The sequence below is a fragment of the Anabrus simplex genome, chromosome X (assembly GCF_040414725.1).
Source record: "Anabrus simplex isolate iqAnaSimp1 chromosome X, ASM4041472v1, whole genome shotgun sequence".
NCBI lineage: Eukaryota > Metazoa > Arthropoda > Insecta > Orthoptera > Tettigoniidae > Anabrus > Anabrus simplex.
In genome coordinates, this window is record NC_090279.1 from 149,536,668 (window position 1) to 149,549,174 (window position 12,507).

The window sequence follows — 12,507 nt, forward strand, 5'->3', positions numbered from 1 at the left end:
TTCTACCGAATACTGTAGGTGATCAGCCCTACCAACCTCTCACAAAAGAAACACGTAGGAGTACATACATCCCTCCACATAGGGTTGACGTCAGGAGCAGCATCTGGCCGTGCGGTCATTGGCGCGCTGCTGTGAGCTTGCATCTGGGAGATGGTGGGTTCGAGCCCCGTTGTCGGCAGCCTTGAAGATGGTTTTCGTGGTTTTCCATTTTCACACCTTAATTAAGGCCACGGCCGATTCCTTCCCACTCCTACGCCCTTCCTGTCCCATCGTCGCCGTAAGACCTATGTGTGTCGGTGCGACGTAAAGCAACTTGTAAGGGAAAAAAAGAGGACCAAATACAGAAGTAGTGACAAAAAGTAATTAGATAAGAGGCCAGGGAATATAAGGGAAGAACGAAATAGTACGTCTAGCAGACGCTTTTCTTTGTTTTGCGGATTTTGCAATATTTTCATAGGTGTGATTTTTTTCTTGCAATGGAAATCCTATCAGGTAAGGTTACAACTTGAATAGAATATCCTAAAACCTGGAAGGGTATCAGATAAATCTCTGTTTGGAAATTTATTGAATTATAATGTGGACTATAAATTGAATGAAACACTACAGTGTTTAAAATAAAGGTTTATTGTTATTATTCTTGCTGGGGTCATCAGTCCATAGACTCCCGCTCTTCATACCACCCTATTATACAGTAAGCTTATCTCATCATTTCTATGCTACTATTGCATCCAATATCCATGTCACGGCCTTACCGCACCATTTTTTCCCCCACACTTCCTTGAAGCGCCAACTGTAAAGGTCCCCAATAATCATAACCGTTTCGGTCAATTTATTTCTTCTACAGGTCAAATGTTCGTGAAATTGTTTCTTTCTCACCAGCTTGATTCACTATTTGTATATTTTTAGGCAAGAACTATCTACGAAACGGACATTTTTTCTGTAACGCCGCATTTTCAATACTGGTTTTGTCTCTTTTCTGCTCCAGTAATCGGCCACACTTCACTTCTATTCAGAACCAGACATACGCAATTACCTTCACAAATAACTTTCTAATATGCATGTCTACGTCTGAGGAGAGAAGAGTTTGCCTTTTTATGAAGTTTCTTGCTTTCTTTAGTCTATATTTTATCGATGACTGCGGACGATTTCACTTCCATTAGCACCATTATTTCGATGGTCTAGAACCATGCTGTCCTAAGTCCATTTTTATTAAAATAGTACGAAGTTAAGAAGCGCAGAGAATGCTCCATGTCCAGAGCTATGCTGTGAATGTGAGAAAGGCAGGAGATCCATTTAAAACACCCGAAATCAACAGAACCATTTTGTTCTATGTTCATATTTCCTATTAATTTCCGGACCATACAGTTCCATGCAATACCAGTGTAACGTCAGACACAACATGTCCATAGACTTAATTAACTTTTTCGAAAGGTACAACCATAATATAAACATTATAAAACACTAATACCGAGAACCTAGTCATAGTGCTGTTCAAGAAGTCGATTCTCTGCATGCAGTTATAGAACGACACGTTAGAAATATGGAACTCCATAGTCCATTGTCTGTGTTCAGGGTTATTCTGAACTGTACGCCATACGCCATATAAGGAATTAAAATTTAGCCAAATGGTGCCAACAGATGCTATTGGTTTTGATTTTAAACCAGTTGTTCATAAATCTAAACAAAATGCCCTATTAAAAATTAAAGCATATACAGTATGAAAGAATATTAGCCTCTCGAAGACTAAATTGATGTCAGTACGTAAGAAATTCAACAGAATTGAATGTAAGATTGGTGATACAAAGTTAGAACAGGTCAATAATTTCAAGTATTTAGGTTGTGTGTTCTCCCAGGATGGTAATAACTTATAGTAAGTGAGACTGAATCAAGGTGTAGTAAAGCTAATGCAGTGGACTCGCAGTTGCGATCAGCAGTATTCTGTAAGAAGGAAGTCAGCTTCCAGACGAAACTATCTTTACATCGGTCTGTTTTCAGACCAACTTTGCTTTACGGGAGCGAAAGCTGAGTGGACTCAGGATATCTTATTCATAAGTTAGAAGTAACAGACATGAAAGTAGCAAGAATGATTGCTGGTACAAACAGGTGGGAACAATGGCAGGAGGGTACTCGGAATGAGGAGATAAAGGCTAATTTAGGAATGAACTCGATGGATGAAGCTGTACGCATAAAACGGCTTCGGTGGTGGGGTCATGTGAGGCGAATGGAGGAGGATAGGTTACCGAGGAGAATAGTGGACTCTGTTATAGAGGGTAAGAGAAGTAGAGGTAGACCAAGACGACGATGTTTAGACTCAGTTTCTAACGATTTGAGGATAAGAGGTATAGAACTAAATGAGGCCACAACACTGGTTGCAAATCGAGGATTGTGGCGACGTTTAGTAAATTCACAGAGGCTTGCAGACTGAACGCTGAAAGGCATAACAGTCTACAATGATAATGTATATATGTATATATACAGTATGAAGAAGGTCCCAAGGTAGGAATGATTAAGCATGTCTGCACGTGGAGAAAGAGGAGAGGGAAGAAAGTGCGCTGGCAATGGGACAGAGAAGGGAGCCGTGTACATCGGGCTGGAAGTAAGAGTGTGGCAGATCACATGTTGGATTGGTTTCCGCCAAATGTGGCCTGCTACGCAAGGAATGGGAAGAAACACATTGTCAGCTAGGGTCTGTGAGATCCGGTATCCACCTCACGAGGCGGGGTCAGTTTCCTTACCGGGACAGACGCCGCGACCAGCCAACTATTTTAAATTAGTCTTAGGTAGTAGGATAACGTAGTTATGTGATTAGTGTAGTTTGTAGTGCGTTAGCATCCTGCATGTGTGCTGGTTATCCGCGCACGTGTGGGATGATACTGAGTAGATGTAGTAGTTAGTAAATTAGTTTTAGGAGGGGAGTAGTGGCTTACAATTGCTCATTTTCAGATAGTGATTTTGAGGAAGGTAACATTAGTGCACAATAAGACGAGATCTACTTCTACTGTTAAGTTTACCACAACCAAACGTAATTAGCACTGCAAGCTGTAAAATTGATGCAGAAACATAGAGGACATTAAGTCAGTTTACAAGTATTTTTTACTTAGAAGACCAAGAGGTATGGAACTGTCTCCTGAAGTGAAACTTGTATCAGTGATGTCACAAACTGAAAATCATAGATTATTGCAATTATTCGTTAAAATCAATATAACTAATATGAATGTTCTATGTCAGTCATCTCTGAAATAAATCTATTTCTGTAAGCCATTTTGTTCTATGTCCATCACTATCGCCTCCCTGTGGCCTATTAATTTCCAATGTTTGGAATGGTTTGTTCGTCAATACATCTTATAATCACATAGCAACCTAATAAAGTCTCAAGGTCAGCCTGTGATAATAAATACGGTATATTGACTGCACTAAAATGAAATCGCTTCCACCGTAAAATGAGATAAATGGGATTTGGAAAAACATGGTTCTAGACCACCGATTTATAGTTTCTTACCTCAGGGCAGTCATACGTAATTAAATGTTTCTTGCTCTTCACTCTTCTCAAGACTAACACATTTTCGTGTGTCTAATCGAGGGTACGTTCACAATTTCTTGTGGAGCGTGACTCATGTCAAAACGGCCCTTCTTAAGAGGGGATCTACACCTTTGAACATAGAAGAATAGGGTGTATTAAACCTTTTTCCGCAGTGATGGAAATTAATACTAAAAAGAAACTTAGTATGACAAACACATTCTTCCTCAATAATATGCCTACATATTTAGAAATCATTTAAACCTAAGACATTATATATAATTAACTATTCAAAATAGCAGTGTATCATGACCACTATTTTTCACTTTTCCTCATAATTTCCACACACATGAATATTTTTCTAAGATTGGGTTTTATTATCATTAGTAATTATATTATAGCTACAATATGCATGAAGTGTAAATATATTTTAAATGAAATTATTTGCAAGTAGTCGACTCTCACTAAATTTTCGTTTGAAAATATATTTTTTAAACTTGACTAATGAAGCTATCTCAATAATTCTACTGTATCTTCTCCTCTGCGAAATATACACGCATACACAATTTCATCTTAATATCTTAAAAACTTGCAGGGTTATCAGGGAAATGAGCAACAAACTTACCAATAAAGGGCTTGCTTGGAGGACAGGACTTCACTTTTCTGGTCATAACTCCGAAAATATGGAGATATTAACAAAACTTTCCCACTATTATAAAAAGAAAAGTTCAATTTTAAATAAAAACATAAATAAATTGAAATATCGCATTTTTCATTGGTCAAAGGTGTTGGTCCCCCCTTAAAACGGGAGAATCATGTTCTTGCCTTTCTCTCTCCGATGGCATTGTCCCCACACACTCCGCTGCCTTCGCCCCTTTATTGAATCCGAAGAGAAGAATATGCTGAAAATGTTCCTCTTTCTCTACTTGTTCTAACACTCTGCACTCCGGAGACGGAGAGGGGTGGTTCCCATCGCCAGCTGTTCTCATAATGGTTTTCCATGGGTTCCCATTCTTCTGTAGTTAAGCGTAACCTAAAGCAAAACTAGTTACAAATAGAGGATTATGGCGGCGTACAGTAAATTCACAGAGGCTTGCAGACTGAACGCTGAAAGCCATAACAGTCTATAATGAATATGTATGTTCTTTGTCAATGCTTAAGAAAGTTTTCCTCCATTATTTTTAGACCTAGATAATTACATACAAACAAACAATCACTAAAAGTTTCCTTATCTTTTTCAGATTCACTCATCGATTTGGAAGTTGTTCAGGTAAGAATTATTGACATTACTACAATATACGGCAAAATAAACGACACTGAAACGTGTTCTAAATGTCTGCTCTCACGTGCCACACATTGTTCATAATATTTCTGATCATTACTGAACATGCTGATGAATATATGTTGCTGTAAGAACACAGAAAATTACACTGTACTACTTACAGATGGGTCATCTGTTTTGAAAATGGATTCAACATACCCCATACGTAGGCATCTGGGTCAGTGAGATCTGGATAGTTTGGCCATCACGCTTCCCTGACCTTAACCCCTTTTTACCTGTGGGAACATGTAAAGTCTGTCATGTATTCGACTGCTCTTGATGATGAACCAACTAAAAGATCGGATAACTCTGTAATTATACATTTCTTAAGCCATGTTTTCATACTGTTTTATTTCCTTCTCTCTATACGAACCGAGCTGGGTTGAGGCACTGGCCTTCTGACTCCAACTTGGCAGACTCGAACCTGGCTCATTCCGGTGGTATTTGAAGGCGCTTGAATACGTCATGTCGGTAGAGTTACTGGCACGGAAAATAACTCCTGCGGGATTAAATTCTGGCACCTCGGCGTCTCTGAAAACTGTCAAAATAGTTATCGGGACGTACAGGAATTATCATTATTGTTATTTCCGAATTGAATCTCTACGGACTGCTTTTTAACAACCAATCTCATTGTCAGTGTATGTGTCTTGTTCGTCTGTCGACATTGACATCCTGCCAGTATCTCTTGAGCCCATCGACCAGTGCTTTCTTTCGCTCTTCCGTTAAAGGTCTCTCCGTCTTCTGCGTTCTGTCTCTACCACAAAACCATGATAGCTTTTCACCATCCTCCTGAAACTAACCCTGTCATCCTCCGTAATGCCCACCTCTCTCAGATCTATCTCACACTCTTGGAACCATGACAACTTAGATGCCTTAGGCTTAAGAAAAATACAGATAATTCGTACGGAAGGTGTGTCCATAAAATAGCAATCTTCCCTTTCTAATTGCTGTTGTTATTGGTTCCATCTTGCTGCTGTATACTTCTTTCTTGGATTTCAGTCGAACCTGATCGTCGACCATCCGTTGCCCAAGATCTTCCGTAATAGCCTGCGTTCTCTTTCAAGCAGTTGATTGACTTGAACTTTTCGATTCATGCACAGGGTATCCGAAGACTATTAGCCTTCTGGTCTAACAATAGTGCTGTAATGTCTTAATTTGACTCCGAAACTCAGAATCTTTTTCTTATAGATGTTTTCAGTCAATTGAAACTCTCGCTCTAATTTCCGGATGCCGATATTGGCCGCTTCTTTTCCTAGCCCATTCTTTTGGATTTCTTCACCCAGGTACTTACACTTCTTGGCTCTTCTAATCTTTCCATGGTCTGTTAACATCCATCAATGATGTTCGTCCTAATGGGCCGATGACCTTCGATTTTAGGCCCCTTAAAACAACAAGCAGAAGCAGCAGCTGTTCGTCATATAATAATAATAATAATAATAATAATAATAATAATAATAATAATAATAATATTATTATTCTCTATAGGAGGAAGATATTCGTGAAATTTTGCCGTTAGAGTTTTTAAACTCCTCGTATAGCACAAAATTAGGATATTTTACGTGTATATATTCAGAGCTCCTATATTGTAATGACACCAGCTACGTTCGACTTGCTGAGGGAACATCTGCACCATTTAATATCCAAGTCGGCGTACACCAGGGATCGGCTTTATCTCCCCTTTTATTCATCCTATGCCTGGACACCATCACTGCAGAGTTACAAACACCACATCCTTGGACTCTGGTTTATGCGGATGATATGGTCTCGTGCGAATCTCGGCAAGAACTATTATAAGACAGCTATACTGCTAATAATAAGAGTTGGCGTCTGACAGGTAAGGTTGGAGGGAGGAGCACTGCATGTGCCATTTCACGATGTTGCCACATTCCAGCATTCCTTTCTACATACTCTTACCCCTCACTTCCGGCTCACTTGTTCCCTCCTTCATTCTGACCGCTGTAATCTGTTGTAGACTACCTGGCCAGGCGGTGTCGTCCTACTTGCGATCGCTCTTATACAAACAATCAGGTTCTTATCAGTGACAGTGACAGGTTTGGCAACTCCCTGCAAGACGAGCTGCCCTGAAGTGTTATCTCCATGGCAACCGCAGTCGCCCCACCCTCGTTTCCATGGCAACCACACAGCCACTCCCTTTATCCCACCTCGGCAGGCAGTAAACGGACCTCCCTCTAAGAAATGTCAGACACCAACTCTTATTATTAGCAGTATAGTCCAACATGGGAAAAGGCACTTAGATAAATACGGACTGCGACTTACCATCAGGAAAACGGAATTCGTGGATTGTGTCCATCAACTTTGACGGTGTTGATCTTCCTAAAATAAATCTGTTTAAACATTTGGGATCAGTCATTGTTTCAGATTGTGATACACTGCTAGATACAAGGAATAGAGTAAACGCAGCCTGGATGAGATGGCGCCAAGCTACTGGAGTCCTTTTCGATCGAAATATCCCGTTGTACTTAAAATCAAAGGTTTATAGAACGGTCGTTCGTCCTGTAGCTCTATACGGGGCGGAATGCTGCCCAGTCACAAAGAGACATGAACAACATCTCCATGTCATGGAAATGAGAATGCTTCCATGGTCTTTGGGGACTCAATAAATTGGACCACGTATGGGAAAAAGAATGTAAGAGCGGCATTTGGAGTGGCTCAAATTACTAACAAAATGTGGGAGACTCATCTAAGATGGTACGATCACGTACCTCAGTTGCGAAGGTTGCACTGGATTTGAACCCTGAAGGCTGTCGACTATGAAGACGACCAAGGGAAGGATGGCTTTACGCACGGTTACTAGACTAGACGGTAGGGGTCACGCGCAGGCTGGCTTTGGCTGATGACGTCATCGGGTCTCCTCTGGCCGGCTTGCAGTGAACGCGACCCATTGTATTTGTGCGTTTCTGTTACTGATTTGCTTGTTTTTATTTAACCATTTGCTTAATATTTTTCAATTTTGTCAAATGTAATTGCCGGTTGTTATGTGTAGATAATTATGTTGTAATTTATTTGAGCATTTTTCAGAAGATTACAAGTAATATAATGACCCTGTGCTTAACGAACTATTCCAGTAGCTTTCTCAGTATTAAATTATCTTTCGCCTCGCAAATAAAGTATTTACGGTTCGGTTTTCGTATTTTCTATCCATCCAGTGATTTTAGAACGATTTTATACATAGATTTGTTTCTAAAACTCGTTACTAAAATTAAAGAAACATGACCAATCGCACGGGATGTTTTTTACCGTTGTTTTGGCGGATTGTTGGTGTTAAGTAGTGTTGTAAACACCTAATATTATATTTATTTATAAGTAACTATTTATAAATGTGTATTGGCCGATGGAATGTTGGTAAAAAGCCCCTGAAGAAACGTCAACCTCTTCCACCATATCAGGGGTCACTCTTTTTTGGAGGGGAAAGAGGCTTCCACAGGCTTAGGCCATATAGACCTGTGGTACAGAGAAAACCCTCACAGTCAGAAAATGCAATCATAAGTTCAATATTTAAAAGCACCTTATAAATACACCCAATTGTTATGATGGTGCTAAAACTGCATACATACTTACATTATATAGGTACCACACAAAATATTTACATCTAGATGTTATTTCGTTGTTTTACATTATTTAAAATCAGTCTATCCAACAACTTTCTTAACTTTTTTCATTAGGAGTTCGTTTACACCTCTTGTAAGAATTCATGTGCCTAAGTTTGTTTATGTTTTTCATCCTTATGAAGGTTCTGGTTCTAACAAAACATGAAACAACAAAATCTTCAAGATCAGGATACTTTTTCTTATTTTTTTCATTTAACAATCTAAAAACTCCTGGACATTTCATAATGTAGTTTCCATGGAAGGCACTAAATTCATTTTCCATTTTAATAATAGAATTAATGCACTCATCCGTGGGTTTCATTAAGTACCCTCTCGAAATGGTTTCTAGCCAATTCCTAGGTGAAGGAGAAATGTTCACGGTTTGGATCCCGTACATATTAGCTTTCTGGGGGTACTTTTTCTTCACCCTATAAGCTACATAGCCAGCAATCATTTTTAGTAGCTCGTTCTTCTCTCTAACTACTTCGACAGACACGTTTGCATTATTTTCATCTTGAAAATGTTCCAGAAGTCCATTGACAGCTGAAGTGAAATCATCTAGTCTAGTAACCGTGGCTTTACGCACAACGGGAGTTCGTGCGCTTGGTGGACATTACTCCAGTTGACGCTAAGTATTGGAAGCGAAGTGCAGGAAAGCGGGTCCTGCAATTACGCGGGATAAACGCTAGGGAAAAGGAGAAGAGCCTTTAAAATGCTTCTAGAATTTCATACCTAGCATTTCAAAGAACAATATTTGATTTGCATCCAAAAACTGTGAAAGCAGAGACGACTTAAACCACAAGTCATCACGAACAAAGGAGCAGTGAAGTAAGCAGCTATAAAAAGAGACTGATGTTCTAGAGATGTCATTGCAGTTGAGTAACGCATTTCTCTGTTTTTCTCGGTATTGTTCTATTCAATAGAAAGGTTCTCGGTGGGGTCATCAGATAGAGCTGGTACAGAAATACCTGCACGTGTTATTGTAAACATAACTTTGAATTGGAAATATAATACTAAGAGTTGATTATGAAAATATGGTAACTATTTCTTTCTCTCGTAAAAGCTTCAACACAGGAAATGTACCAAGTAAATATGAAAGTGTACAAGGATTTTTTTTTAAATTGAGACCACGTGGAGGTAGGGATACAGGAATCTCAGGTACCGTTTTGATAGGAAGTACAACTGGGCAACCATCTTCTATTAACACTAATCAGAGAGAAAAATGAAGGTATCGGCCAAATAACGACAAGCGTCACGAAGGGCGTGAAAATGAAAGATTCCTTAGACCTCAGAACCTAACAGCATCGGGATCGGAAAAGAAGGTCCCATAGGATAGATGAAAGTGAGGAGCCTGGCATAAATAAGTCGAAACAACGCCAGGACCGAGGTAAAGGGTTTCCGTGGTCGCCAACCCATTCTCCCAAGCTGAGAGCCCTTGAGGCTCGTTGTTCAAGCCGAGAATTACAAATTCCACAAACGACACTGTGGTGAGTACTACGGAAACGAATCGTCATGAAACCATATCGATTACAGCAGCTGCAAGCTCTGCTGAAACCATCCAACTTGCCGCTGCGAGCATCGTTCAGTGCGAACCTGCTGCATCCCATGGGAGAGGATGATGTCGCATTGCCAGCATTCCGTTCGGGACTACCTGAATGACACTCTACCACAAAGATAGATTGACCGTAAAACTCAAGACGATAATGCACTCGTATGCTGGCCGCCATGGTCACCGGATATCACTCCACATAATTTGTTCGTATGGGGTTTCATAGAGTAACGTGCTTTTGAACCACCACTTGCGTAAACAGTGGCTGACCTGCGCGCACGTATCACAGCGGCATTCGCAAAGATTGGTCCCTGCATGCTAGGCGATGTGTGACAGATTTTGTGTGTGCCGTTTTACCAGTGATTCACATACTGAACATTTGCAGTGGCATAGACAACAACTTGTTCAATTGCTATTTGTATATGTACGCTTTCTGTTTGCCTGCGTTTCATTGCACTGCCATAATTAAGTATTGAAATCGGAAACTTAATATAGAATCGCATTGTCTGTAAAGAACTAGAAATCAATTTAAATTTTTGTACAAATATATTTCGTTATTTAAAAACCGAAATAGCGCTTTTAATTTGAAAACCAAAAGAACTACTTTACTTCTTAAAACATAAAAATACTATTTCAATTTCAAAAATCTAGAAACCGAGCTCGATAGCTGCAGTCGCTTAAGTGCGGCCAGTATCCAGTAATCGGGAGATAGTGGGTTCGAACCCCACTGTTGGCAGCGCTGAAGATGGTTTTCCGTGGTTTCCCACTTTCACACCAGGCAAATGCTGGGATTGTAGCTTAATTAAGGCCACGGCCGCTTCCTTCCCACTCCTAGCCCCTTTCTGTTCCATCGTCGCCATAAGATCTATCTGTGTCTGTGTGACCTAAAGCAACTTGTAAAAGATGATTTAGAAAGAATATTTCAGTATTTCACAAAATACAGTATAAGAACTGTTTCACTGTAAATATCGTAAAGAGAGCTATTTTAGAGTTTCAGAAACTAAAGCCTATGGTAAACAATAAAACGTAAAAAAACTATTCGAGAATATAAATTTTAAAACTTATTTAAGTGTTTAAAAGCTAAAGCACCCTATTTCATTGTTTGAAAACCAAAGAAAACTATTTCTACCATTTGAAATTTGAATAACTTAAATAAACTTTGTCAGTTTTGTAACTTAAAAACATTTCTTTATATACACTGACTGACAGAGCAAATGCAACACCAAGGAGGAGTGGTTCGAAAGGGATGAAAGTTGGGGAAAAAACAGAGACGGCACGGATGAATAATTGATGTTTATTTCAAACCGATATGCAGGTTACACAATGCGCACGGCATCGACTCAGTAGGATGTAGGACCACCGCGAGCGGCGATGCACGCAGAAACACGTCGAGGTACAGAGTCAATAAGAGTGCGGATGGTGTCCTGAGGGATGGTTCTCCATTCTCTGTCAACCATTTGCCACAGTTGGTCGTCCGTACGAGGCTGGGGCAGAGTTTGCAAACGGCGTCCAATGAGATCCCACACGTGTTCGATTGGTGAGAGATCCGGAGAGTACGCTGGCCACGGAAGCATCTGTACACCTCGTAGAGCCTGTTGGGAGATGCGAGCAGTGTGTGGGCGGGCATTATCCTGCTGAAACAGAGCATTGGGCAGCCCCTGAAGGTACGGGAGTGCCACCGGCCGCAGCACATGCTGCACGTAGCGGTGGGCATTTAACGTGCCTTGAATACGCACTAGAGGTGACGTGGAATCATACGCAATAGCGCCCCAAACCATGATGCCGCGTTGTCTAGCGGTAGGGCGCTCCACAGTTACTGCCGGATTTGACCTTTCTCCACGCCGACGCCACACTCGTCTGCGGTGACTATCACTGACAGAACAGAAGCGTGACTCATCGGAGAACACGACGTTCCGCCATTCCCTCATCCAAGTCGCTCTAGCCCGGCACCATGCCAGGCGTGCACGTCTATGCTGTGGAGTCAATGGTAGTCTTCTGAGCGGACGCCGGGAGTGCAGGCCTCCTTCAATCAATCGACGGGAAATTGGTCTGGTCGATATTGGAACAGCCAGGGTGTCTTGCACATGCTGAAGAATGGCGGTTGACGTGGCGTGCGGGGCTACCACCGCTTGGCGGCGGATGCGCCGATCCTCGCGTGCTGACGTCACTCGGGCTGCGCCTGGACCCCTCGCACGTGCCACATGTCCCTGCGCCAACCATCTTCGCCACAGGCGCTGCACCGTGGACACATCCCTATGGGTATCGGCTGCGATTTGACGAAGCGACCAACCTGCCCTTCTCAGCCCGATCACCATACCCCTCGTAAAGTCGTCTGTCTGCTGGAAATGCCTCCGTTGACGGCGGCCTGGCATTCTTAGCTATACACGTGTCCTGTGGCACACGACAACACGTTCTACAATGACTGTCGGCTGAGAAATCACGGTACGAATTGGGCCATTCGCCAACGCCGTGTCCCATTTATCGTTCGCTACGTGCGCAGCACAGCGGCGCA

At 41.3% G+C, this 12,507-nt stretch overlaps 1 protein-coding gene across 3 annotated transcripts in view; it reads left to right on the forward strand.

The window, feature by feature from the left end:
- Positions 1 to 12,507, forward strand: part of LOC136886402 (alpha-tocopherol transfer protein-like) — a 218,573-nt gene that overhangs the window by 105,600 nt on the left and 100,466 nt on the right. For 2 of the 3 annotated variants that reach the window (XM_067159176.2, XM_067159178.2), the window contains exon 2: positions 4,759 to 4,787. The exons of the other annotated variant lie outside the window; for it this stretch is intronic. The gene's annotated coding sequence lies outside the window, so the exon portion shown is untranslated. The remainder of the gene's footprint in view (positions 1 to 4,758; positions 4,788 to 12,507) is intronic. 3 annotated transcript variants of the gene reach the window in all.